Source organism: Chiloscyllium plagiosum, chromosome 1 (assembly GCF_004010195.1).
Source record: "Chiloscyllium plagiosum isolate BGI_BamShark_2017 chromosome 1, ASM401019v2, whole genome shotgun sequence".
Taxonomy (NCBI): Eukaryota; Metazoa; Chordata; class Chondrichthyes; order Orectolobiformes; family Hemiscylliidae; genus Chiloscyllium; species Chiloscyllium plagiosum.
This window is the reverse complement of record NC_057710.1, coordinates 126,771,431-126,796,648: the sequence shown is the minus strand read 5'-3', so window position 1 is coordinate 126,796,648 and position 25,218 is coordinate 126,771,431. Positions and strand designations below refer to the sequence as shown.

The window sequence follows — 25,218 nt, the reverse complement described above, 5'->3', positions numbered from 1 at the left end:
TTGCTAATCAGTCTCCCATGGGGAACCTTGTCGAACGCCTTACTGAAGTCCATATCGATCACATCTACTGCTCTGACCTCATCAATCTTCTTTGTTACTACTTCAAAAAACTCAATCAAGTTTGTGCCTGGAGGAATGCTGTCTTGTTTTTTGCTGTATCAATTGTTTATAGTAGAAACGACAAATAAAAAAAAAACTACTCTGTCTCTTCTCTACACTCTCAAAACCTGGGAGGATTAAGCTGCAGTAAGAAAAAGTCAGGGAGCTATAGACGGGTGAGCCTGACAGCAGTGGTGGGCAAGTTGTTGGAGGGAATCCTGAGGGACAGGATGTACATGTATTTGGAAAGGCAAGGACTGATTAGGGATAGTCAACATGGCTTTGTGCGTGGGAAATCATGTCTCACGAACTTGATTGAGATTTTTGAAAAGGTAACAGAGGATCGATGAGGGCAGAGTGGTAGACATGATCTACATGGACTTCAGTAAGGCATTCTACAGGGTCCCCCATGGGACATTGGTTAGCAAAGTTAGATCTCAAGGGATACAAGGAGAACTAGCCATTTGGAAATAGAAATGGCTCGATGGTTGATGTCGAAAGTGGTGGTGTAGAGTTGCTTTTCAAACTGGAAGCCTGTGACCAATGAACTGCCACAAGGATCAGTGCTGTGACCACTACTTTTTGTAATTTATCTAAATGATTTGGATGTAAGTATAAGAGGTATAGTTAGCAAGTTTAAAGATGACACCAAAATTTAAGGTGCAGTGGACAGTGAAGAAAGTTACCTCAGAGTACAACATGATCTTGATCAGATGGGCCAATGGACTGAGGAGTTCCAGATGGAGTTTAATTTAGATAAATGCGAGGTGCTGCATTTTGGAAAAGTAAATCTTAGCAGGACTTCTAAACTTAATGGTAAGGTCCTAGGGAGTGTTGCTGAACAAAGAGACCTTGGAATGCAGGTTCATAGTTCCTTGAAAGTAGAGTTGCAGGTAGATAGGATCGTGAAGAAGGCATTTGGTATGCTTTCCTTTATTGGTCAGAGTATTGAGTACAGGAGTGGGAGGTCATGTTGCAGCTGTACAGGACATTGGTTCGGCCACTTTTGGAATATTGCGTGCAATTCTGGTCTCCCTCCTATCGGAAGGATGTTGTGAAACTTGAAAGGGTTCAAAAAAGATTTACAAGGATGTTGCCAGGGTTGGAGGATTTTAGCTTTGGGAGAGGCTGAACAGGCTGGGGCTGTTTTCCCAACAGCGTCGGAGTTTGAGGGGTGACCTTATAGAGGTTTATAAAATCATGAGGGGCATAGATAGGATAAAGAGACAAAGTCTTTTCCTTGGAGTGGGGGAATCAAGAACTGTAGTGAAGAGGTTTAGGGTGAGAGGGGAAAGATAGAAAAGAGACCTAAGGGGCAACTTTTTCATGCAGAGGGTGGTACATGTATGGATTGAGCTGCCAGAGGAAGCGGTGGAGGCTAGTACAATTGTAGCATTTAAAAGGCACCTGGATGTGTATATGAATAGGAAGGGTGGATATGGGCCAGGTACTGGCAAATTGGACTGGATTGGGTTAGGAAATCTCGTTGGCATGGATGAGTTTGAGCAAAAGGTCTGTTTCCATGCTATTGACTTGATGACTGTAACAGGCTGGAAACCCTAAAAAGCTGCTTTTATGAATAGTCTGTACTGGCAGGAATCCTCATTCAGGAGGCATATGGATCAGGAAGTCACAAATGTGCTTTTCAGGAGTGTTCTATTCTATAAATTATGGGAACATTATTGCATCTTCACTGGCTCATGGAGGTGCTGTGCAAGGGTTATTTGTAAAATCTTCCCCTCGATTACAAATAGGTATTACACAGACAATCTTAGAAGTTCACGTTTCAGGTGACAAATAGAAAATTGTAAAATTTACCCTTGTTCTTCAATGTAGATTTCAAAAGTGGAATTTAAAAATGAAAATTTCCAATGGCATTTTCAATCTGTTTTGTGAAACATGGAAGTTGAAATGTGAAAAATAAAGTCAAGTGAACACTTCCATTTATTTTACCATATACGATCACAATTATATTGTCATCGTCATCGTCAACTATCCTCGTGGGGTCTTCGTGTCTGATTTTTACCAGACTATCCTGTCTATTTTAAAAGGTGAAGCAGATGATACATCTTGACATTCACTTGCAGGTTCAATGATATGATGAAAAACTGAATCAACAAATTAGACACAAATGCTTTATAAAATGTTTATGGAAAAAGAAATATTTAATGCTCAGGCCAGAAATAGAGCAGAGAAGAAATTGCACATCACTGTTTTGTTCTGAACATTGATATGGTCTGTTGCAGTTTTCTGTTTGCTGGTTTAATACAGATAGGAAAACAGTAGGGCAAGGAAACCCTATCATCATATTAAGTGTTGTATATTGTACATGGCCCATGGTTTGGTCTTGCGATTAATTGGATAGAAGATGTTTCTGTGTGAAATGTGTGATTCCAAGTTGCTTTTATGCCAGTACATTTGGCTGTGTTTCACACAAAATAACTTGCCTTCATTTAAAAAAACTTTTAATATGGAAAAGTAAAAGTATATAAAAAAAAAATAATTTCATGAAAAGTTGACTAAAATGGTGAAAGCTTGTTTGAAATTGTGGCTTTTAAGAAGTGCTCTAAAAGTGGCGAGAGAGTTATTCAAGCAGCACAATATAAAAGTGAATTTGTGCTGAATCTAAGAATTTCCTTATGTCTTAGTGGGCTCCATCCTGCACTCAAATTCATCTTTTAAATGGAGGAGTCAATGAGCTCTCTTTCCTTGAATTTCTTGTTGAGAAGTCTGCTGAAAGGTTCTTTGTTAACTGGAAGCCTACTTTCACTCATCTGTAAATGACTTGGCCTGATGGGCAATCTCATAAAGTAGGGCTTGAGCCATTTGTTCACTGTGCAAGCTTGCTACTGAAGTAAGGCGCATCAAAGGAATTTTTCTTGAATTTCATGCAAACTCATACACAGGCCGAACGCTATCACTTTTGGCTGTGAAAATTGCTGAGTCCACCGCATACTTTCCCAGAAGGGTAAAGTGTTTCAAATGTTTGAGCAACAGGTGATGGTAGCTATTTTGCACACTATTTAGCAGGAGCAACATGTGAGGTGTTTGCTGCTAACAGGATGTAGCTGTCAAGTAAAAAAAAAAGATTCTAACTGTCTCACAAATGACAAATATAGTATTATGAATTTCAGTGCCATTGTGTTGCAAGTTATGTACAGCATATGGCCCATAAATTGCCAAATCATATCAAACAACATATCCTTTTGGCCACGTGTCTAAACACCATCTACAAGTTAGCTGACGACTCCACCATTGCAGGCCAAATATCATACAATGATGGGTTGGAATACAAAAAGGAGATAGTGATTGGTGTCATGGTGCAGTGATATCAATATCTCTCTCAATGTCGGCAAAAGAAAAGAACTGAACATTGAATACAGGAAGAAAGGAGGAGGAGGAGGACATGCTGCTATCTACATCAACGGAGCTGAAGTGGAGAGGGTCAAGAACATCAAGTTCCGAGAAGTGACAATAACCAACTATCTGTCCTGGACCGCACATATAGATACGACGGTCAAGAAGGCACAACAATGCTTCTTCTTCCTCAGGCAGATTAGGAAATTTGGCATGTCCATAAGGACCCTTGCCAACTTGTATAGATGCACCATAGAGAGCATTCTATCCAAGTGCATAATGACCTGGTACAGCAACTGCTCTGCCCAGGACCGTAAGAAACTACAGAAAGTTGTGTGCACAGCCCGGATCATCACGGAAGCCAACCTCCCATCCATGGACTCCAAATGTACTTCTCACTGCTGCAGTAAAGCTGCTAACTCCAAGAAAGACCTCTGTTACCTGATAATACTCTCTTCCAACCTTTTCCATCAGGTTGAAGATCAGCTTCTCCTGACATTAGGCTGCTGTTATTAGACTGCTGAATGGATCTCTCTTAATTTCAAACCTTAATGTTGATCTTGGTATGTCTACTTTCTGTGCAGCTGTAACCTTGTAAGTCTCGCTCTGTCTAAGCAACCTATGGTCTGTTTGTTCTTGTTTGCTATGATCTGCCTGTACTGCTCGCTAAACAAAACTTTTCACTGTGTTTTGGTATGAGAGACAAGAATAAATCAAATCATTCACAAGTACTCAGTGTCAAACCAGCCAGTGTTTGTAAAATTTATAACACTTGCCCCACATGTATTTTTGCACTTGGAAAATATTTCCCGTGAAGTTTGTGAAGAATTAGACTAATAGCTAATTTTGGATCATCAGCTAAGCTTGTAGTGTGGTGTGCTTGCATGTATTGGAAGTTATATATATTAATACACCAGATCTTGGACTCTACAGACAGAAAAAAACATGGCCAACAATGTTCCAACTCAACAAAATTGATAAATCTATTTTCTACTTAATTTCTCACTGCAGTGTCTGAATTGGAGTTACCCTGCTGGATTTATCATTTCAGCAAGGTTTGACAGTTAACTATCTGTCATCATTAATTCGTACATTGTCCATTGTAATAACCCGACTGATCAGAGTCCAATAAGTTAGCACTCCCCTCTTATGCAACATAAATTTACATGGATATTTCTTGTGCTTGAGTGCAAGACAATAATCATGGACAAAATACGTCTGTGTTTTTAGCAATGCTCAAGAAATGAGTTCTTAGTACAGTTAGGGCAACTGAATTGGGGAAACATATAGAAGATCAGAATTGAGGACCTTTCAAGATAATGGCAGGCACATTATGCTAGAGGAATTGCAATGGTAGATAGATCAAGGTAGTATAGTTGTTTGCAGATGAGGATAGGAACTGAATGCATGAAGAAGCTATTTATTGTGGGCCAATGAGTTAGACTTGACACAAAAATACTGTAGAGCATGACAATGTAGACTTCAGAACTTTACTGACTTCACGGATTCCATGACTTGGTAGCAACTCTTTCTGGAATAAATTGTTTCCCGAAATGAAAGGTGCAAGGAGAAGCTGTTATAAAGGAATTAAACGCAGCATGTCCATTAACCATCTCTGGGAAGAAGAGGTCAAACCAACATAAACAAGCTGTTTCCTGGGAGGAAGGTGGTAACACTGCTTGATAACCTGCTGCTTCATGATAAATGGGCAATTAAGACTACCTGCGGGAAGAATGTTCTGAAGTGGGTGGCATGGTGACTATGGTTAGCACTGCCACCTCATAACACCAGGGACCCATGTACGATTCCACCATAGGGCGACTGCAAATTCCACACAGACATTCTCCCCATGTTCGTGTGGGTTTCCTCAGTGCTCTGGTTTCCTCCCATAGTCCAAAGATATATAGGCAAGGTATATTCGCCATGGGAAAGGCAGGATTTGAGGAATATGGTGGCGGGTCAGGTTTTGGGTGAGATGTTGTTTGGAAGTTCAGTGTGAACTTGATGGGCCAAATAGCATGCTTCCACACTTTCTGGATTCTATGACTATAAAGGACAGACTGTTGCAAACAGACAGCTAACCTGAATGTAACAAGGAACAGGGACGCTACTTCAGATAAGGCATGCTACAGACTTGAGGACTCCAGAAGTGTAATCACTACTGGGGATGAAAGAATGTAAGGGATCATCAATAATATCACACCACAAAACTTGAAAGAGAGAAATTTATATGAGAATTCAACTCCGAAAGTCTCCTTTAGCAGACCTTTGAATAATAACAGTGCACAAGGATCGAATCCTGGACACTTCCAGAGACCGACATACTGTTGGTTGGAATTGTAGCTAATTTCCATCACTAATTGAGTGTTATTCAAATTGAGTTGGGAGGCTTAACTTGAGGCGTCTTATTTTGGTTGCTACGCCAAAAACTTTAGTCAAGTTTAAATCATTGTTTCAGTACTTGATTGTCTGTGAGATTCCTTAATAAGTTGTTCAATTAAAGGTATCTTGTGGTAATTTACACACAACCAAGGTGTCAATAAGTTGATGTTTGTTGGAGGTGTAGATTAAGAGGCAACAAGGAAGAGTTGATCTGTCTAAAGATGACAAAGGCAGGGATAAGGGCTTGATGAATCTGAAAGGTAAAGACAGAGATGGCAATGACTAGTCCTGTTTGTGAAAAGCTTATGATTCCCTGATCATATTCATTCACAGACATTTGCCAAAGTTCAATTCCAAAATAAACTGCTGAAAAAAGATGTGTCTATTTCTGGATCATGAAAAATGAATGCAGAGTTAATTAAAACATGGTTCCTGCCACAACCACAAATCTCTGATCATTCATAACTTGTAACAGTATATTAGATATTTTACTTTGCAAAGCAAATAGATCACAATAAAGTATTATCACAGTCTTTTTGAGCAGCCTGTGAGAATTTACAAGAGAAACATAGCCAGATCTCAATGGCACCTCTATACTATTGAGATGAAAAGGTGACAAACTTGGTTCTTGTCACATTTGCAACTGCAATGTAAAACAGTTGCTGTGGAATTTTAGCAAAGACTCATGACTTCTCATTGCTTACCTCCTGCAGTTGCACAGTAAGTCAAGAACTTTATTTCTGGTTTTATAGAGTGCCAGTTCACATAAGGACTTTGACCAGTGTTTTTCACCTGTTTGTGACCAAGCCATTATCGTGAACCTTGTACTTAACATCTAACTGTTTCTCAAACCTGTAACTCTTGATTCCCCAGCTGATCAAGATCTATGTAACTTAGCGTTAAATATACACAAAGACTCTGCCTTCACAGAGGCAAGGAATTTAAAAGACTGACAACCATCAAGGAAGAAATTTCTCCTTATCTCAATTTAAATTAACACCCTTTTATTCTGAGGCTAAGACCTCTGGTCCTTGATTCTCCTACAAAGGAAAAAATTCCCTCAGCATTTTCTCTGTCCTGTATGTTTCAGTGCGATCACCTTTCATTCTTCTAAACTTCTCTCTGAGTAGAGTCCCAATTGGTTTAGTCTTTGCTCATAAGGCAATTCCAGCATACCAGGGATCGTTCTAGTGAGCTTTCCCTGAACTGCCTCCAAAGAAACAATATCTTTCTTTGAATAAGAGGATCAAAGCTGCTCACAGTACTCCAGATATGATCTCACCAGTATCTTGTACAGTTACAGGAAGACTTCTCTTCCCTTATACTCTAGCCCACTTGAAATAAGGGCCAACATTCCATTAGTTTTCCTGATCACCTGATATACCTGTGCTGCAGCTTTCTGCAGTTTTTCTTCATTCAAATACTACTTTGTCCTTTTGTTCTCTCTTCCAAAACGAACAACCTCATATTTTCCCACGTTGTACTCCATTTGCCATAATTTTGCCCACTTAACTACTTAATCTCTCCTTCTAAACTATTTGTATCTGCCTGACAGCTGGCCTTTCTATGGATTTTTATTATCTGTATATTTGGCTAAAATATATTTGCTTACCACCTTCAAGTTAATATATACTGTAAACAGCTGTGGTTCCAGAATGAATCCCTTCAGAATCACCCTGGTCATGGGTCACCAATCTGAAAGAGTACCCTTGCTCACTTGCTGTTTCCTGCCCTTTAGCTAATTCTCCATCCATGTCAATGTAACATCTCCAACATGGACTTTTGTGACTTAACCTTTTGTGAGTTACCTTGTTATTTTGTGAGTTGCCAGAATGCTTTCTGGAAATCCAAATAGAACACCTCTTCTATCCATTCTGGTCAAGACTTCCTTGAAACTGCTTAGTGCAGGTGATGGTTTGGTGGTATATTATCACTAAAATATTAATGGTATTGCTGTGAGGAGCTGGGTTCGAATCCTGCCATGGCAGATGGTAGAAATGGAATTCAGTAATTTTTGGAATTAGGAGTCTAATGAAGACCTTGAAACCATTGTCAATTGTCAGGAAAAGCCCATCTGGTTCACCAATGTCTGTTAGGGAAGGAAAATGCTGGCCATTTCTGACTCTCGATCCACAGCTATGTGGTTGACACTTAACTGCCCTCTGGGCAGTTAGGGATGAATAGTAAATGCTGGCCTGATCAGCGACGCCCGCATCCTGTGAATGAGTAAAACAAAAGAAACACTCTAATTAATCTGTCATTTACAATTTTCTTTTCATGACGTCATGCTGACTATGCTTGATCAGGTGGTGATTTTCTAAATATATTGCTATGACTTCTTTAATAACTGATTCCAACATCTTTCCAATAGTAGATGATAGGTTAATCAGCCTGTAGTTGTCTTCTTTTGGCCTGCCTCCCTTTTTGAATAGGGGCATCATACTGGCAGTTTTCCAATCCTCTGGTACTTCTCCAGAATCCAAAATTTTCAAAACATTTAAACCACATTCACTGTCAGCTTCTTCTATTTAGATCCTTAGACGCAAGCCATCGGAACCAGGGACTTAGTCTATTAGTTCAAAGATATTTTGTTCCATGCACATATTACGCTGCACCTCCTCGGTTTAACATTTCAAAAAAAAAGCTGCAAACTATAGCTAATATAGGTACTGCTAAGAAACTTGGCTTGTATAAATTGCCTTTTTTTGCACCAAATCCTGCGCTTCTAGAAGCAATTCATCACGTGTCTTGCAGAACCAACCAAACTGCAGAACCTTGTTAGAATTAGTTATGGCCAGTGGTTTGGAATCCCTATGTCCCCCACACCCCAGCTCACTTTATGAAATTTCTGTGGGAGGAATTAGCACTACTCACAATGATCTCAGTGCAATGTAATTACAGATTCTGGGATATATTAAGAAAAGTATGGCAAATGCTGACAGGAAGAAATTCTCTCTTGGTTTGTTTCTAATTTCACAATATATATTTCCAAATTAAGTCCATTTAGGGGAGAATCTTTCAGTGTCAAAGCTTCCCTGAGATTTAGCTTCTCCTGTTATCATGCAGCCTTAGGCTTAGTTGTCAGTTTACCTTTGCAGTTCAATTGATCTGAGCCACAATAAATTTCAACCACACCCATATGACAATGCATCATGAGTGTCCTGTAGATAGGGAATGCTCAAATCTTGATGGATTACCTCAGTTTTGCAATTTATTTAGACCTGTCTAATGCTTTTGTCTTCTGTAAAAGGAATTGTACTTGAAATGAGCCGACATATTAGTCGTGTCAAAGAAACCTAGCTTATCATGTTATTCCATGATCATTGAAAAATGGGACTCTTAGTTGATGTTCACACTGTCTTTTCAACTTTTGAATGTAGATTTAAATCCAATCCAAACTGTTGTGGTATTTTCGAAGCTGTTTTACATTGCAGACTGAGTCTCACAAGTACACACTAGCTACTGATCAGTTAGCTCAGTTAGCTGCATAGCTAGTCAGAGTGACACCAACGGCAAGGGTTCAGTTCCTGCACCAGCTGAAGTTATGATGAAGAGTTTATGAGACAGCAGCCTCGTGACATGGTGCAGTAGTAATGCCCCTATCTCTGAGCCAGGAGGCCCAGGTTCAAGTTTCAAAACAATGTTATGACATCTCTGAACAGGCTGATTAGGAAAATATATAAAATACAAAATAAGAGGCCACTAATTAAGGTCCTATAATCCATATTAAAACTTGTAATGTGAAGCTGTGCTCCACGTAAACTGGCTGCATGGGAAGGGCCCTACATTACATTTACAATCATGGCTGACCATGACAGTTTGACCACCAAATGACACTCTCGTCCGTACTGGAAAGTGATGAGCTGCAAAGCTTAGTGAAAAATTAGGTTTGTTCGTAGCTGATCTAAAAAGAATCTGGCAATTTAATGTGTAGTCACTGCTAACAGCTGGAAAGCAAGATAATACTGGCTTCAAAGTGAATAGAGTTTTGGACAGTCCAAATCCCAGTAGTTAACAGATGTGGGCCAATAGAATGGAAAGGCTAAGGGTGATTAGTTTGAGAAATTAAAATATGTTGTGAAGGTAGATGAGAGAAAGTTTGAGTCAACAATCATCTGTATTAAGTCTGATCTTGGCTCCAGCTGCTGAGTATAATGGATCCAGAAAATTTAGAACTGATGTCCAAACTGAGTAATAATGCATAGCCGCTCAGATGTAAAACCACCAGTCAGACGGAAAAAAAACAAAGTGGGCTATCTAGCCTACCCTGGGGAAAATTGGCATATTTGGATTAAGCACTCATTTTATACTTTGTCAAAATATATTTCCATTAAATTTCAACCCATTTACAGTTTAACTAAGCTGAGTCATTGGACTTTGAGTGAGAGGCTGTCAGCTCTTCCTCCATTGACAAGCAGGGTTTTTTGTCCAATACTAAACTTAAAAAGCTCAAACAGGTCCGGTAGCATCTGCATAGAGAGGATAACTGAGTTAATGTACTTAGTTTGTGACGAATCATCAGAACCAGACGTTCTACTCAACTACATTTGTGGGGAGGACTCACAGAATTTGGTGACTTAGGCACTTGTTCTCAATGCCTCAAACTCCATTGGCTTTGGTTATAATTTTATTTTACTTTTTATTCTTTCTTGGGATGTGGGTGTTCCTAAATAGGCTGGCAATTATTGTTCATCCATAATTATCTTGGACAGTGCAGTGTGAACTGCCTTTTTGAACCATTGTAATGTTTGCAATGTGGGTATGTGAAAGTGCTGGGAGGAAAGGATTTCAGGATTTTGAGCCAGCAACAGTGAAGGAATAGCTATAGAGTTCCAAGTCAAGCTGGTGCGTGGCTCGAGGAGACCTTTCAGATGGTGTTTGCATTTCCCTGCTGTCCTTGTTCTGCTAGTGTTGTGACATTGAGACAGACAGCCGAGTGAAATCAGCCTTCCTACCTCTGTATTTGCAACACAGTAAAATTAAAATACTCAATGACCCTCAAAATAATCTGCAGTAACTCCTCAACAGACATTTTGAATTACTCAGTATGAGACATTGGATTTACAACTCCAAAAATATACTTAATTTATTAACCTGTTTTAACTTTTTAACTTTGATTTCTAACTTTGTATGCCCCAGTCCAACACTGGCACCTCCAAATCATTATTTATTAACAATACAGTAACAGAGCAAAATTAAATAACAAGCTAATCTAATTAATGCCTAAGATTTAAACTCAATAAATTTTAATTTCAGCCCATTCACACAAAAGGCAAACAGAAAAACAAACATGGTTAAGGATATTTTTTCAAAAATGAAAAAATGTCAAAACTGGCATGGTAACTTAAGTGGTTTCCACAATGTGTTGCTTTACAGGTTTATAGAATTGAGTCTTGATTCATTGGCTTCTTCAGAAAATCAACGGCAGTTCTTGAGTTTACTTTGAGAAGGAGTCAATAAAACTTTTATCTTAGTTTCTGTTCTCTGAACTTCCAATGGCTGTTAATGAGAGATTAGGCAGGAAGCTTTCAAATCTTCATTCCGTGGCATCAGCAGCCAAACACCTCCTTTCAGAAATTCCCAGTTCACAACAGTGGTTCAAAACTCATGCTCCTCCCTCATATCATAATCTCTCTCATACTTGGTGGTACAAATTCTCAGGTACTGACCATGATAATGACCAAGCATCTATGATCTGGTTAAGTATAAGGCCTCTCTTGAGACGAAGCATCCAAAGAACACTTTGTAAACAAGAAATAAACTTTCAGGCCTGGCTTCATGAACAAATAACAACAGTTTATTTGTTCTCTCTCTTTTTTAAACACAAGACGCTTTGTAAAGTTCACCTTTCAGCTCTCAGGTCTCTGCTCCAAAGCCAAAATTATTTTTAAAAAAAAAAGGAATAAAAAATCAGCGAGAGTTCGAACACTCGTTGACAGAGGTCATGGCTTTGGTAGGTGTTGTCAAAGGTGTGTTCATGAGTTATAGCAGTACATCCTACAGGTGGGACACACTGCTGTGTCAGTGGTGGAGGGATTGACTATTTAAGGTACTGGATTGGTGCCAATGACGCAGGCTACGTTGAGCTGTGAGTTGAACTTCCTGAGTTGTGAGAAATGCACTCATCCAGGCAAGTGTAGGATATTCTTTGCACAAGTCAGGAGGTAAGTTCCTTACTAGTCTTTGACTTGCTTTTGTAGCCACAGTATTTTTTTGGTTGACCCAGTTTGGCTTCTGGTCAATGGAACCTACTAGTATGTGCTTACAAATTTCCCAACAATATGGTGCCCAGAACTATACACAGTTCTCCAGCTGAGGTTTGACAAGTGTCTTATACAAGTTCACTATCACCTTCCTGCTCTTGTAGTTTTGTGGTCCTAATTATAAAGCTGAGAATACAATGCCTTATACATTTGTTTTTATTCACTCATGGGACGTGGGCTTTGCTGGCTGGCCAGTACTTTTTATTGCCTGTCCCTAGTTGTCCTTGAGTTTTATCTGTCTGTCACGCTAGTTTCAGTGATCTGTGTGCATATACATCCAGATCCCTCTACTCCCGCAGTCCCTTAAAATTGTGTCTCCTCTATCAGGTTATTTTCCTGTGTTCTTCGTACCAAAGTGCATCACCTCTCACTTCACTGCATTGAATCTCCACGTTTCTATTTCCTTCTGGAGCTCTGCTGGTGATGGTTTACTTCTAATGTCAGGAGAGGCAGGGAGAGGTCCTAAATCAATCACTAAAGGAACTCAGTTTGGCTCTGGATGAAGGGGCATCAACAATCATCCCAACCTTAGCAAAATGGAAGGTAGGCTTGGAGCGCACCTGCCCCCATCGGCCCTCCAAAACTCCAGTCCTTTTTTGGTTGTAGCAGTTAGAGGGAGGTTTAACTTGGATTTAGCTTGGGAACATTTTGCAAAGGTTAGGAAACATATGTAATTGAGAAATATAACCTTGCATCTGCTTTTTTTCACCTCTTGTTCTCTTAGGATCCTGATTACTATGGAAACCTCTTTATTCCATTACTTACAGGTATCCAATTCAGTGGTGAAATTGCACTATGTACTGGTTATGAGAATACAGTGCAGTTTTGAAAGGGCAATGGAATTCCTTGTTGTTAAAACAGTACTTAAGTACAGCAAGGGTGTTGGTTAGTTCAATTTCATGGACGGCTCGGGGGTAGTTGAGAAGAATGCAACAGCACGGATTGAGTTGTTGTTAAGGTAAAATTGGGACTTCCCTCCTTACCCTGTCCCTTTAATGACAACCCACCACTTACAAAAACTATTAAGAAAATGGTTCAAAAGAAGTATCAATATCGATATGAAGTGACTTACCTTTTGAATAAAGTACGCAGGAATAAGTGAATGCACAATAAAGCTATATTCTATCAGTTTAATGAGGTACCTCTTTACTTCTTTTGTCCCTCAAACACTTTTTGTTCCAGAGACATCACATCAGTCTCTTGAAGCCATGTATACTGTGATCTTAAATTCCCTCTGTTTTGCAAATTGAATTATTATACCTCTAATCAAAAAAATCCACCTGACTTAGTGTTGCACTTAAAATTTTTAAAAACCATTTGTCATGAATTTGAGCATTTGGCTATAGGGTAAACAGTTTGCTTTGTCCAATTTGACAATTGTCTTTTCCAATATTGTAAACTTGAATTGGATCATCTCGAGGCTCCCTATTTGTCCAAGAGAGCAAGACTAATGTACTTAACATTTCCTCCTCATTAACGCCTGGAATAATTTTTGTGGCTTGTCTCTGTAACTTAACAAAGTTGGAAATATTCATTTTGAGATTTGACGACCAGAACTCATCAAGATATGGTTTAGCTCACTTTCCAATTTGTCATTTGAAGAATTGACTGCTGACATGACTTGGTTGAATTCTTGGTAAAAACTGAAAGAAATGCAGGTGCTGTAAATCAGAAATAAAAACAGGAATTGCTGGAAAAGCTCAGCAGGTCTGGTAACATCTGTGAAAAGAAATCAGAGTGAACTTTTCGGGTACTGTGATCTTTCCTCATAACTGGAGAAAGGGTCACCGGATCTGAAATGCTAACTTTGATTTCTCTTCACAGATGCTGCCAGACCTGCTGAGCTTTTTCTGCAATTTCTGGAGCTTGGTACTTCAGTGTGTCAGACCATTAATGATCATCACTAAAAATCAGTGAACCCAAATGATCTGTAAGTATTCATCTTGACATGAAGTTTTGTGGTCGTAGAATATACGGCACCGTGTTTTACTTTTAATTAACCTGCAAATGTTTATTTTGTTTAATGATCAAAGGTTTTGGAAATGAGAGACCAGTGCATGCATCACTTGTAATGTTTAGGTACCATGAAGGGCAGTGTCCACAATTAATGACTAACTATGTATCTTACCAATTAAAACTTACGTGCCATAAGATATGCTATTCAGAATTTTAATTCACACACCAAACTATTTGTGAAGCGAAAACAATATCTTTCACCAGTCACTGACTAGGAATGAGCTAGCCAAGAAACAAAATTGTTGTTAGAGAGCCAAAACTGAAGATATCCTGGCCTTGTGTATAGTCAGCAGCCGTATAAGCCTTCAGTGAAGCTGATTTTTATTTGAAGGTGGTGGGGATGCAGGAGTAAAACATGAAGCAAAGCAAGATCTTCGGAAGTTTACTCCTACTAAGAAGTCATTTTTACAAAGCAATAGCCCGAGTGCAAAGCCATGTTTAAATCAAATAAATTGTTATCGTGTTATGTTTCAGAAAAGAAAATATTTATAAAGACAGTGTAGCAGAAAACTAAGACAAGACTAATGTGTTACCATTGGTTAAATCAGAGAAAAAAATCCCAAATGTTACTGTTTTAATTAACAGATATTAATTTGAGTCTTAATTTGTACATGCAAGTTTCATGTAAATTCTAAAATAGTAATATATTAATCAACTTTCTCACTTAGCTGAGACTCGACTGGAAAAATCCAGTTTATGATTGTTATTTTTATCCAAAAGGGAATTCCACAATCTAACTTGGAATTAAATTTTATTGATAAGTGGGCAGCATGTTGGCATTGATAGGAGATCAGCTGGCAGTCCTAAAGTAGCGAGTACCTATTCCCAATCTTCTGTGCCTTCACATTCATGCAATGTAATGCTGGTTACAACCTTTTTTTAAAATTCTGCCTTTCACCAAATCTACCTATTCACTTCTCTCCATTTCAGCACTGTCAGCCTTTCGAACACTTAGGGCACCCTGCTAATACTTTTTTATTTACTCCTGCTTTCCACAACCCTGGTAAATCAGTTTATACCCTCACCAACACTAACAAACTGCCCCTCAATTCCAGCTCCATTCAGCTGCAACCCAGCTGCTTGTATAGGCTTGCATGCCCTCCAGAGTCAGTCTCAGTATCCCAGGAATATGAAACCCTCCCTCCTGCACAATCTTTCCAACCACACATTCACCTGTCTTACCTTCCTGTTTCTGTAGTCACTTGAATCTTACATTAGGATAATCTGGAGATTATGACTTTAGAAACCCTGCTTGCAAATTTGCTGACAAGCTCCCTGAGCTCTGATTGCAGGAGCACATCCCCTTTGCTAAGCATGTTGGAAGTACCAGTGTGTGGATCACTGACCTCTGGCTGCTCACCGTCTCTTAGCAGAATGTCCTTTAGCTGTATTGAGACATTTGTGATGTTAGCACCAGAGAGGAAAGTAAACCATCCTGGAGTTAAGTTGATGGTAGCAGAAATATCTATCTGCTCCAGTATCTAAAGACTCCCCTATCAGTGCTTCCACTCTTCTTCCTTCCCCTCCTGTGTATCTAGGTCATCAATGATACTCCGGTTTGTCTCTTACCACTGTCCTTCAAGGATCCATCACCATCACCAGGATGGAAAACTAGTCAATGATCAGGACCTCGAATGACTCTTCCTTGACCTGTCTTTCACTTGGACTGTATGGTAGTTTTCAGTCCCTCCCCTGCCTGCTTGCCTTGAATTTGTGATGTGACCCACTTCTGTTGATGCTGTCCATTTAGTTTTCTAACTTTCTGATGTACCTCACTGAATCCAACCACAGCTTGAGGTGTGAAACCAGGAGCAGAAGCTTGTACAGCCCATGACATTACCTGCACATGGGCTGTCTTAGTCATGGGATGTGATCACAACTCCTAAATACTTTAAGTTGTACTTTTATTTCACTTATTGTAATTTTAGTTACTTTTAACTTACTTTAACCATACTGTTGCACTGTTAACTAAAATGTGGCGATTAGTAGAAATTCTTTGCTCTTACTCAAATTTCAGCTCCCTCTCCTGTGCCAATTAATTTTTCTTTCCCTGTACGAGTTTTGAAATTTTGCTTTTAAAACTTCCTGGAGTTGAAACACAACTAAAAGCAGCTGTTCAACAATCAATCAACTCATGACATTGCTGCTCTGTCACTCTGAGACATTTTTCGCTTCTCCTCATGCTGTTTTATTTGGTATCTGAGCCCTCCCTGTCAGTCTCCCAACCCCCTACCTGCTGCCCCATGTTCCCGCTTTCCCCTTTCTCCCTCCTCCCTATCTCTCTGTACGTGTGCCTCTGTCTGTCTGTCTCTCTCTCTCTTTCTCTCTCTCTCTGCATACTGTTAGCTCCTGGCGGCTGTTTCCAGATCCTCCTCTTCCTCTCCCACTCTTTTTGGATTGGAAGTGAAAATATATTGGTTAAGAAAGGTGGTTGATAGAAAAATGGCATGACTGTGCATCAGTTGTCAGGAAATGGTTTAATCTGCTATTCATGAAATTTTGACAGTGCGAGCAGAAAATAATAATAATGGAATGGAAAATAATTTTAACTTTATTAAAAAATATAAATCCTGTTTGACATGTTTAGTACAGTTTTTAGATGTTACAATTATTAGATAAAGCAGAACTAATAGATTTGGTATATTTGATTTTAAAATGTCATTTGATAAGGCACGACACAAAATACTTAGAATGGAGGTTCATGGAGATATGGTAATCTATCAGCATGGATAGGGGATTTGTTAATGGACAGGAAGTAGAATGTCAGGATAAAGAGGGCATTTTCAAGTTCTCAACCTGTAATTTGTGAACTGCTGCAATGGTCAGTGTTAGTAACTCAGCTATTTACCAACAAAATCAAGTATCTTAAATTTACTGTCAATAATGAGGAAGGTGGAAGCGCGAGCTGAGGAGAAGGCAAGGAGGCTGCAAAGAGATATGGATGAGCTAAGTGAGTAGCAACAATGTGGCAAATGTAAGAGAAGTTGGAAATCTGAGTTTATTCCATAAGGTGTAGGAGCAGAATTAGGCCATTTGGTCATTGAGTCAGCTTTGCCATTTGATCATGGTTGATGTGTTTCTCAACTCCATTCTCCTGTCTTCTCCCCACAACCCTTCATCCCCTTACCAATCAAGAACCTATCTATTTCTGTCTTAAATACACTGTGGTCTTCTCCAGCCTTCTGTGGCAGTGAGTTTCACAGATTATGTACCATCTGCCTGAAGAAATTCCTCCTCATCTCAATTCTAAAGGTTTGTCCCTTTGCTCTGAGTTTGTGTCCTTGAGTCCTAGTCTCTCCTACTAGTGAAAACATCTTCTCCACATCCGCTCTATCCAGATCTCTTCGTATTCTTTAAGTTTCAATCAGATCCCTCCCCTCAACCTTTTAAACTCCATCAACTATAGACCCAGAGTCCTCAACCACTCTTCATATGACCAAGCCCTTCATCCCCGGGATCATTCTTGTAAACTTCCTCTAGACCCTCTGCAACACCCGCACATCACTCCTTAGATATGAGGCCCAAAACTGCTCATATTATTCCAAACGTGGTCTGATCAGAGCCTTATACAGCCTTATTAATATATCTCTGCTCTTCTGTCCCTCTTGAAATGAATGCTAATATTGCATTTTCCTTCCTAACTGCAACCTGAACCCATATGTTAACCTTAAGAGAATCCTGGATGAGGACTCCCATGTCCCTGTGTGCTTTAGGTTTCCGAAACCTTTCCTCAGTTAGAAAATAGTCTGCAGCTCCTATTCTTCCTACCAAACTGCATGACCTCTCACATTGCCAAATTACATTCCATCTGCCACTCCTTTGCCCATTCTCCTAGCCTGTCCAAGTCCTTCTGCAGTCTCCATGCTTCCTCAATGCTATATACCCCTCCCTCTTATCCATGTATAATCTGCAAATTTAGCAACAATGCCCTCCGTTCCTTTGTCCAAATTGTTAATACAAACATGGATAGTTGTAATCCCAATATGGACCTTCATGAGGCACCAACTGCTGTCCTGTAAAAGACCCCTTTATTCCTACCTTTGCCTTCTGCAAATAAGGTAATCCGAACACAACGGGCGGTCATCTTATTCAGCAGCCTCCGGTGTAGCACCTTGTCGAAGGCCTTCTGGAAATCCAAATAGATCACGTCCACTGGCTCTCCATTATCCAACTTATTCATTATCTCCTCAAAGAAGTCTAACAGATTTGTCAAGTATGATCTCCCTTTTACAAAGCTGTTCTGACTCAGCCCTATTTTACAATGCACTTCCAAGTACTCTGCAATCTCAACCATAAGAATGGACTCTAAAATCTTAGCAATGATTGAGGTTAGAATAACTGGCCTATAATTTCCTGTCTTCTGCCTCCTTCCCTTTTCCAACAGGCGTATTACATTCACCATTTTCCAATCCATTGGAACCCTCCCTGACTCCAGTGATTCGTGAAAGATCACCACCAATGCCTCTGCAATCTCATCTGCTATCTTCTTCAGAAGTCTGGGATGCAGTCCCATCTGTTTCGGTGATTGATGAACCTTCAGACCATTCAGCTTCCACAGCACTGTCTCTTCAGTGTCTCTTCACTCTCTTGAAGTTCTGATAGCCTTCACTTTGGTAGTAAACATTAAAAAATAGAACGTGTTTAAAAAGTCACCTGCAATCTCATCTGCTATCTTCTTCAGAAGTCTGGGATGCAGTCCCATCTGTTTCGGTGATTGATGAACCTTCAGACCATTCAGCTTCCACAGCACTGTCTCTTCAGTGATGGCTACTACATGCACCTGTAACTCTCTTGAAGTTCTGATAGCCTTCACTTTGGTAGTAAACATTAAAAAAAAGAACGTGTTTAAAAAGTCACAAAACTTGTAAATGTTGATTTTCAGAGGGCCTTGGGTGTACTTGTACACAAAACATAGAACGTTGGTGTATAGATAAAGGAGGTAAAAACAATGACTGCAGATGCTGGAAACCAGATTCTGGATTAGTGGTGCTGGAAGAGCACAGCAGTTCAGGCAGCATCCGAGGAGCAGTAAAATCTTTTACTGCTCCTCGGATGCTGCTTGAACTGCTATAGGTAAAGGAGCAATTAGGAATTGGCATATTGACCTCTACTGAGTTTAAGAGTACAAGAAGGACGAGGTCATGTTATGATTATATAGGCATTTAATGAGGCTGTTCCTGAAATACAGTATGCAGTTTTGGTCTCCATATTAAAGGAAAAATAAGTTTGCATTAAAGGCAATTCATTGAATATTTAATTGATTGGGCAGCCCTCTGATCTCGGGAACCAATTATGAGAAGCTGTCTCAATACAGCCTCGACCTTCTGGAGTTTAGAAGCATGTCAGGAGATCACATTGAGATGGAACAAGATGCTGAAAAGTAGATGTCGAAATTTTGTTTCCACAGACGAGAGAATGAATGACCTCAGAGCAGAGTCTCATGAAAAGAGACTGCTCATTTTGGACTAAGAGAAGGACTTGTTGAAGTTCAGTAACCCAGTGAGTTAATAATGCAGCCTGATGTAATATATTTAATGCTGAGATCGACAGATTTCTTTAATCCTAAAGGAATCAAGAGTATGGAGCAGTGCACTTATACAGCCAAAGTTCAGCCATGGTTACATTAAAGATCATCACAGGCTTGAGGGGCTGTATGGAGTTTTTTTAAAGTGGCATATTTTATTTGTCTGAAACTTTTAAGTGTCATAATCATTAAACCTTTCTGATCATTTGATAATGAGTCAATGGTGTAAAGCGTGATATCAATTGGCTCTTACCTTTGCACTGTCAGCACCTGTCCGAGTATTACATTTAAAGGACAGAACACTTCATGAAATTTACATTTTATGTCGCTGAAAATGCATCCAGGTTAAAATTCAATTCAGTAATCTGGCTTCTCTGTTTAGTCGAGAGTCAGTGCCACTCGTTTGGTTTATGACACCATTGCAAATCAGTGATGGCAGTTCTATTTTGTAGTGACTGTGAAAGGTCGATGTAATCTATAGGTCTAGTTTCCAGGTGGCTGCCTGTTACTTTCGATAGCTCGAAATAAGGCAGCAATTCTGGCAGTTAAAAACAAAGCATTTGTCCAAATCTCTGTGGGGCCGTTATAAACAAAAAATGAGTTCTTCATACATCTAGCTGAACAACTGAGGCATACGTGGATGAGGATTGTTTATATTCATTATTATTTTTTGAATTATAAAATTTAATTTATTATGAAAAGGAATTTAATTTATTATGAAAAAGTGAAGCTAAAATTCAGTGTCATGTACAATGAGTTTTACGAATTGGCATAACTGATGTACCCGTCAGTTTGCAGCAGTTGAATTTTACCTGCAATTAACCTGCTGTAAGTACACAAGTAGCCTATGAGTTTGTAAAGTGGGCCTTGCTGTTTGACACAGGTTTTTAACTGGTTCGTAATTTGCAGAACATGCTGGAAGTGTTAACTACTCAGAGCATGCACTGGATTGCACACTTGCTATGTTTTGTGTATGCAGTGTACGAGCAGGAACTATCAACAGGAATTGGGAAATGTGTGGCTGAAAAACCAAGACAATGTGTAGTTAGCTAGAGTGAAAAGCTGAGCTCGATCCAGGAACTGGATTTCCCTTTCTTCTCTTGTTTATTCTCAGTGGAAGTATTTTTGAGGTGCTCATTTATTCAGCGTCAAACCTAAATTATGTTTTAAATTAGGAAAACAAATATTTTTTCCACCTTTGGGCTCACTATCATTTAGAAAAGAACCTTAGAGAGAAGAAAGCTGATATAAGGGTACTTCGTACAATTGAAGAGACATAAAAATGCCATTCACGCCATCATGTTTATGCTGGTTGTATGAAAAAAACTGTCATGCTTAGTAGCGAACAGTCATCCCACACCTCCACTTTTTTGGTCCATAAACACATTCTATGTTCCACTATATTCTTGTCCAATTCTCTTTTGAAATTTACTTATGGAATTGTCCCTCACCATTTTTTCAGTTACTGTTCAGAACCTGACAACTCTGAGTGAAAGCATTTGTTTCAAAAGTCCCTGGGGATATTTTGTCAGTTATTTTAGCATTTGACATCTATTGATCCAATCGGCAGAGGGAACAGCCTTTTTCTATCCGAATAAGTCTTCCATCAATTCATCTCAACCTTTACCGATTTGAGCAAAGCAATTCTAAATTTCTTCCTCTCATTATAATTGAAGTCCCTCATAGAATCATAGAATAGAATTATAGAATAGAATCATAGAATCCCTACAATGTGGAAGCAGGCCATTCAGCCCATAGAGTCCACACCATCCCATCCAGCCCCAGCTCCTACCCTGTCCGTATAATTCTGCATTTCTCATGGCTAATCCACTTAATCTGCACATCCTGGACCCTATAGGCAACTTAGCGTCATGGTGGTAAGCCTTCTCTGGACTCGTTATAAGGCTTTTACATCTTTCCTGAAGTGTGGTATTCAGAATTGTCAGCAATATTCCAGCCAAGGCCAACCAGTAAATTGTGAAATTTTAGCATATATCAATTTTTAAGCCCAACAAACATATTTATGAATTACAACTTGTCCTTCAAACCTTTTGTTCATGGACACACAAGTTCACCTCTGTCTACCTAAATTTTACAAATATGTACCATTTATAGCATATTATTTTTCAATATTAATCTTCCCTAAGTGCATCTCTTCACAGTTCTTGGCATTGAGTTCCATCTGTCATGTTTTAGTCCTTTTACAAAACCATCTGTTATCCTCTAATCTATGACAATTTTTATGGTTGTCTGTTGTGTTGTCAATTTGTATACCATCTTAAAATGTTAAAATGTTGCTCACTACATCTAAGTATCTGCCTTTTACAGAAATTGAACAGAGACAAACTGAATCTAGGATAATAGCACTGGAAATCACCAAGTCTGAAAGCATCCATTGACCAGTGTCCTCTGCATCCTAATTCTCAGCCAATACTGTATCCATTTAGTCATGATCCCTGTACAGCCTGTGAGCTTTTAAAAAGAGATTTCAACTTCTCAAGAAATGTTGAAAGGATTACACAAGATTTCATGTTTTAAGACTTTTACTGTAACACACAAGTCTATTTAAATAAAATGTTCCCAGCAACGAGCCGCTCACAATGCTTAAGTCAAATAGATTCAGTTCCTGAACCATCTAAAATATGCTTCTAATTTTGAATTATAATACAATCCTTAATAAATGCTGCCACATCCTCAATTTTCTTCTCATTCATTTCTGAAGATTAGTAAACAAATATTAAAAACCCTTTCTTGGTTCCTCCATTTCTTCTTTAATGCATTCGTATCATAATCCCAACTGGTCACCTATCGTATTAGATCTGCTATAAACATCTATTCCGTTTAATCGTCATTATTATCTTTCTTATTTTCCTCCACCTGGTCCTTGCATTTTATTTTAAAATTCTTAATTCACTGCTGTTTATGTCTGTCTGTCCTTTGATCTTCTTGTTGCTCCATTTTGTTATTTTCTGGGTTCCTTCAAAATTGCTGTGAAAAAAATTAGAATCAACAAAATTGAAAAGTCATTTATCTGTTGTGAAAAAAGATTTAATTTCTGCATTAATACCTTTATATATTGATACAGTAATAACAGTGTGTGGATTTCACGAGCGTAATAGTCTTTCCTTACACTGGCATTTTTTAATACCTTCGGATTGTGTGTCTCTTAATACCCACTCTATACCAAACAAAATAAGATATTGAATAAATTCCACAACATCATGGCTGTTTTACAATCACTTAATGTATTTTTTCTCTGCTCTCATAAATGATATTTCAGGAAAACGTGAACATTACACTGGCAGGAATATCACAGATGTATGACAAGTGATAGAACATAAGCAAACATTTACCAACACTGTTATTTTCTTTGAAGTCAATACGAATAAAAATTGGAAGGGATGTAAATGGGACAGTCCATTCCAAATGTTCACAATCTTGAGAATGAAATTGTTCTCTCAGCTGCGTGCTTAACCTCCTTCTTTTGAGCTTCATCATAAGTTATTTGTCATGCTGAGGATGGTGGTCTTGGGGTTGTGTGGATATTTTCAAACCATCTCTGGAGTAGGCAGGTCTTGAACCTGAGCCTTCTGTTTCAGATACAGGGACACCGCACTGTACCATAAAAGCCTAACATGTCGTCATTGAGTATCATGGACATCTGAGTAAAATTGCTTCCACTTGATTAATCACTTGGCCAGAAACTTGCAGAAGCAATATCCTAGTTCGTTGCTGTAACTGTGCTGGGAGATCAGTGAAAAGCTTGGAGAAATCTAGGGCAGCACAGTGGCTCAGTGGTTAGCACTGCTGCCTCACAGCATTAGACCCAAGTAAAATTCTAGCCTCGGGTGACTGTGTGGAGTTTGCACATTCTCCGTGTCTGCGTGGGTTTCCTCCGAGTGCTTCGGTTTTCTCTCTCAGCCCAAAGATGTACAGGTTAGGTGAACTGGCGATGCTAAATTGCCCATAGTGTTCAGGGATGTGTAGGTTAGGTGCATTAGTCAGGGGAAGCGAAGAGTAATAGGGTGGGGGAATGGGCCTGGATGAGATAATCTTCAGAGGGTCAGTGTGGACTTGTTGGGCTAAATGGCCTGTTTCCACACTAGGGATTCTGTGACTCGATGAAATAATGTACATAATCATTTCTCAAGAGTTTCTGCTCATGCATTGATAGGTAATTTGATGAACCCCATGTGTATGGTGCCAAGTATCAAATGGGTAATGATTTTCTGCACCATTTTTTTAGCGTCTTCATGTCCTTCCTGTGATAGTATTAACCAGGAATGCATGCAGTATTCCAGATGAAGGTGCAGTTTTGTACAGGTTCACCATCCTTGAGTTGGTTTTCTGTACAATTCAAAATTACATTTGCTTTACTTATAATCACTGCCATTTGCTAGGGAGTTAGATTAGATTACAGTGTGGAAACAGGCCCTTCGGCCCAACAAGTCCACACCGACCCGCCGAAGCGAAACCCACCCATACCCCTTACCTAACACTACGGGCAATTTAGTATGGCCAATTCACCTGACCCTGCACATCTTTGGACTGTGGGAGGAAACCGGAGCACCCGGAGGAAACCCACGCAGACACGGGGAGAACGTGCAAACTCCACACAGTCAGTCGCCTGAGTCGGGAATTGAACCCGGATCTCTAGCGCTGTGAGGCAGCAGTGCTAACCACTGTGCCACCGTGCCGCCCACATGTTTCCTTCTTTTTCTTAACCAAGCCGCCCACAATGAGTTACAATGAGCAGTCCACCAAACACCATCCTCCCCCATAAATTTTTGATGTGCTCTATCTCGTACAGGTTATTCTGCTAGAAGTGGCAGTTGCGTTCCTCTGCAACCTCATACTATATAAAATCGCGTTATGGAAAACTGCAATAGAAAATTACGCTGTGGAAAATTGCTCTGGCCATTCAGTAGAAAGTTGCATTATCGAAACGTTGTCCACAATTTGTCATTTGTGTTAGAGCAAATTCTGATTGATGAAATGTGCGTCATAGCGGTACGATCTGGAGATTAACACTGTTTAGTTTATAGTTTGAACACTCATTCACCATCCCTAGACTATTCAATGTGTACTTAGTGACACCAAAAGTAATTGACAATGCGATTTCCCATTCTCTTAGCTCATTTTGTCCCTAATCAATCTAACTCTGATTATTTACAATTCCTCAACTTCCTGTCTCCCCAAATGCCTGCTCATATGTTGCTTCCCATTTTTTTCTTTGTTTTTCTTTGTTTTTTCCTTAACTTCCACATTATCTGTCCTTGTCTCTCTTGCTCTTATTTAACTTACTTTCTCCATTCCATTTTGCCTGTTACCCTTTTCATTTCTCCTCCAGCTCACCTTGTGCTGCTGCTGTTTTTCCTGAGTCCCTGAATTGACCCTTGAGTGGGAATTCCTGGGCGGCACGGTGGCACTGTGGTTCGCACTGCTGCCTCACAGCGCCAGAGACCCGGGTTCAATTCCCGCCTCAGGCGACTGACTGTGTGGAGTTTGCACATTCTCCCCGTGTCTGCGTGGGTTTCCTCCGGGTGCTCCGGTTTCCTCCCACAGTCCAAAGATGTG

The 25,218-nt window shown here is 39.6% G+C and overlaps 1 protein-coding gene across 2 annotated transcripts in view; it reads left to right on the top strand.

The window, feature by feature from the left end:
* The window catches only part of fras1 (Fraser extracellular matrix complex subunit 1), a 441,368-nt gene that overhangs the window by 142,384 nt on the left and 273,766 nt on the right, over positions 1–25,218 (top strand). The gene's annotated exons all lie outside the window — the stretch shown is intronic.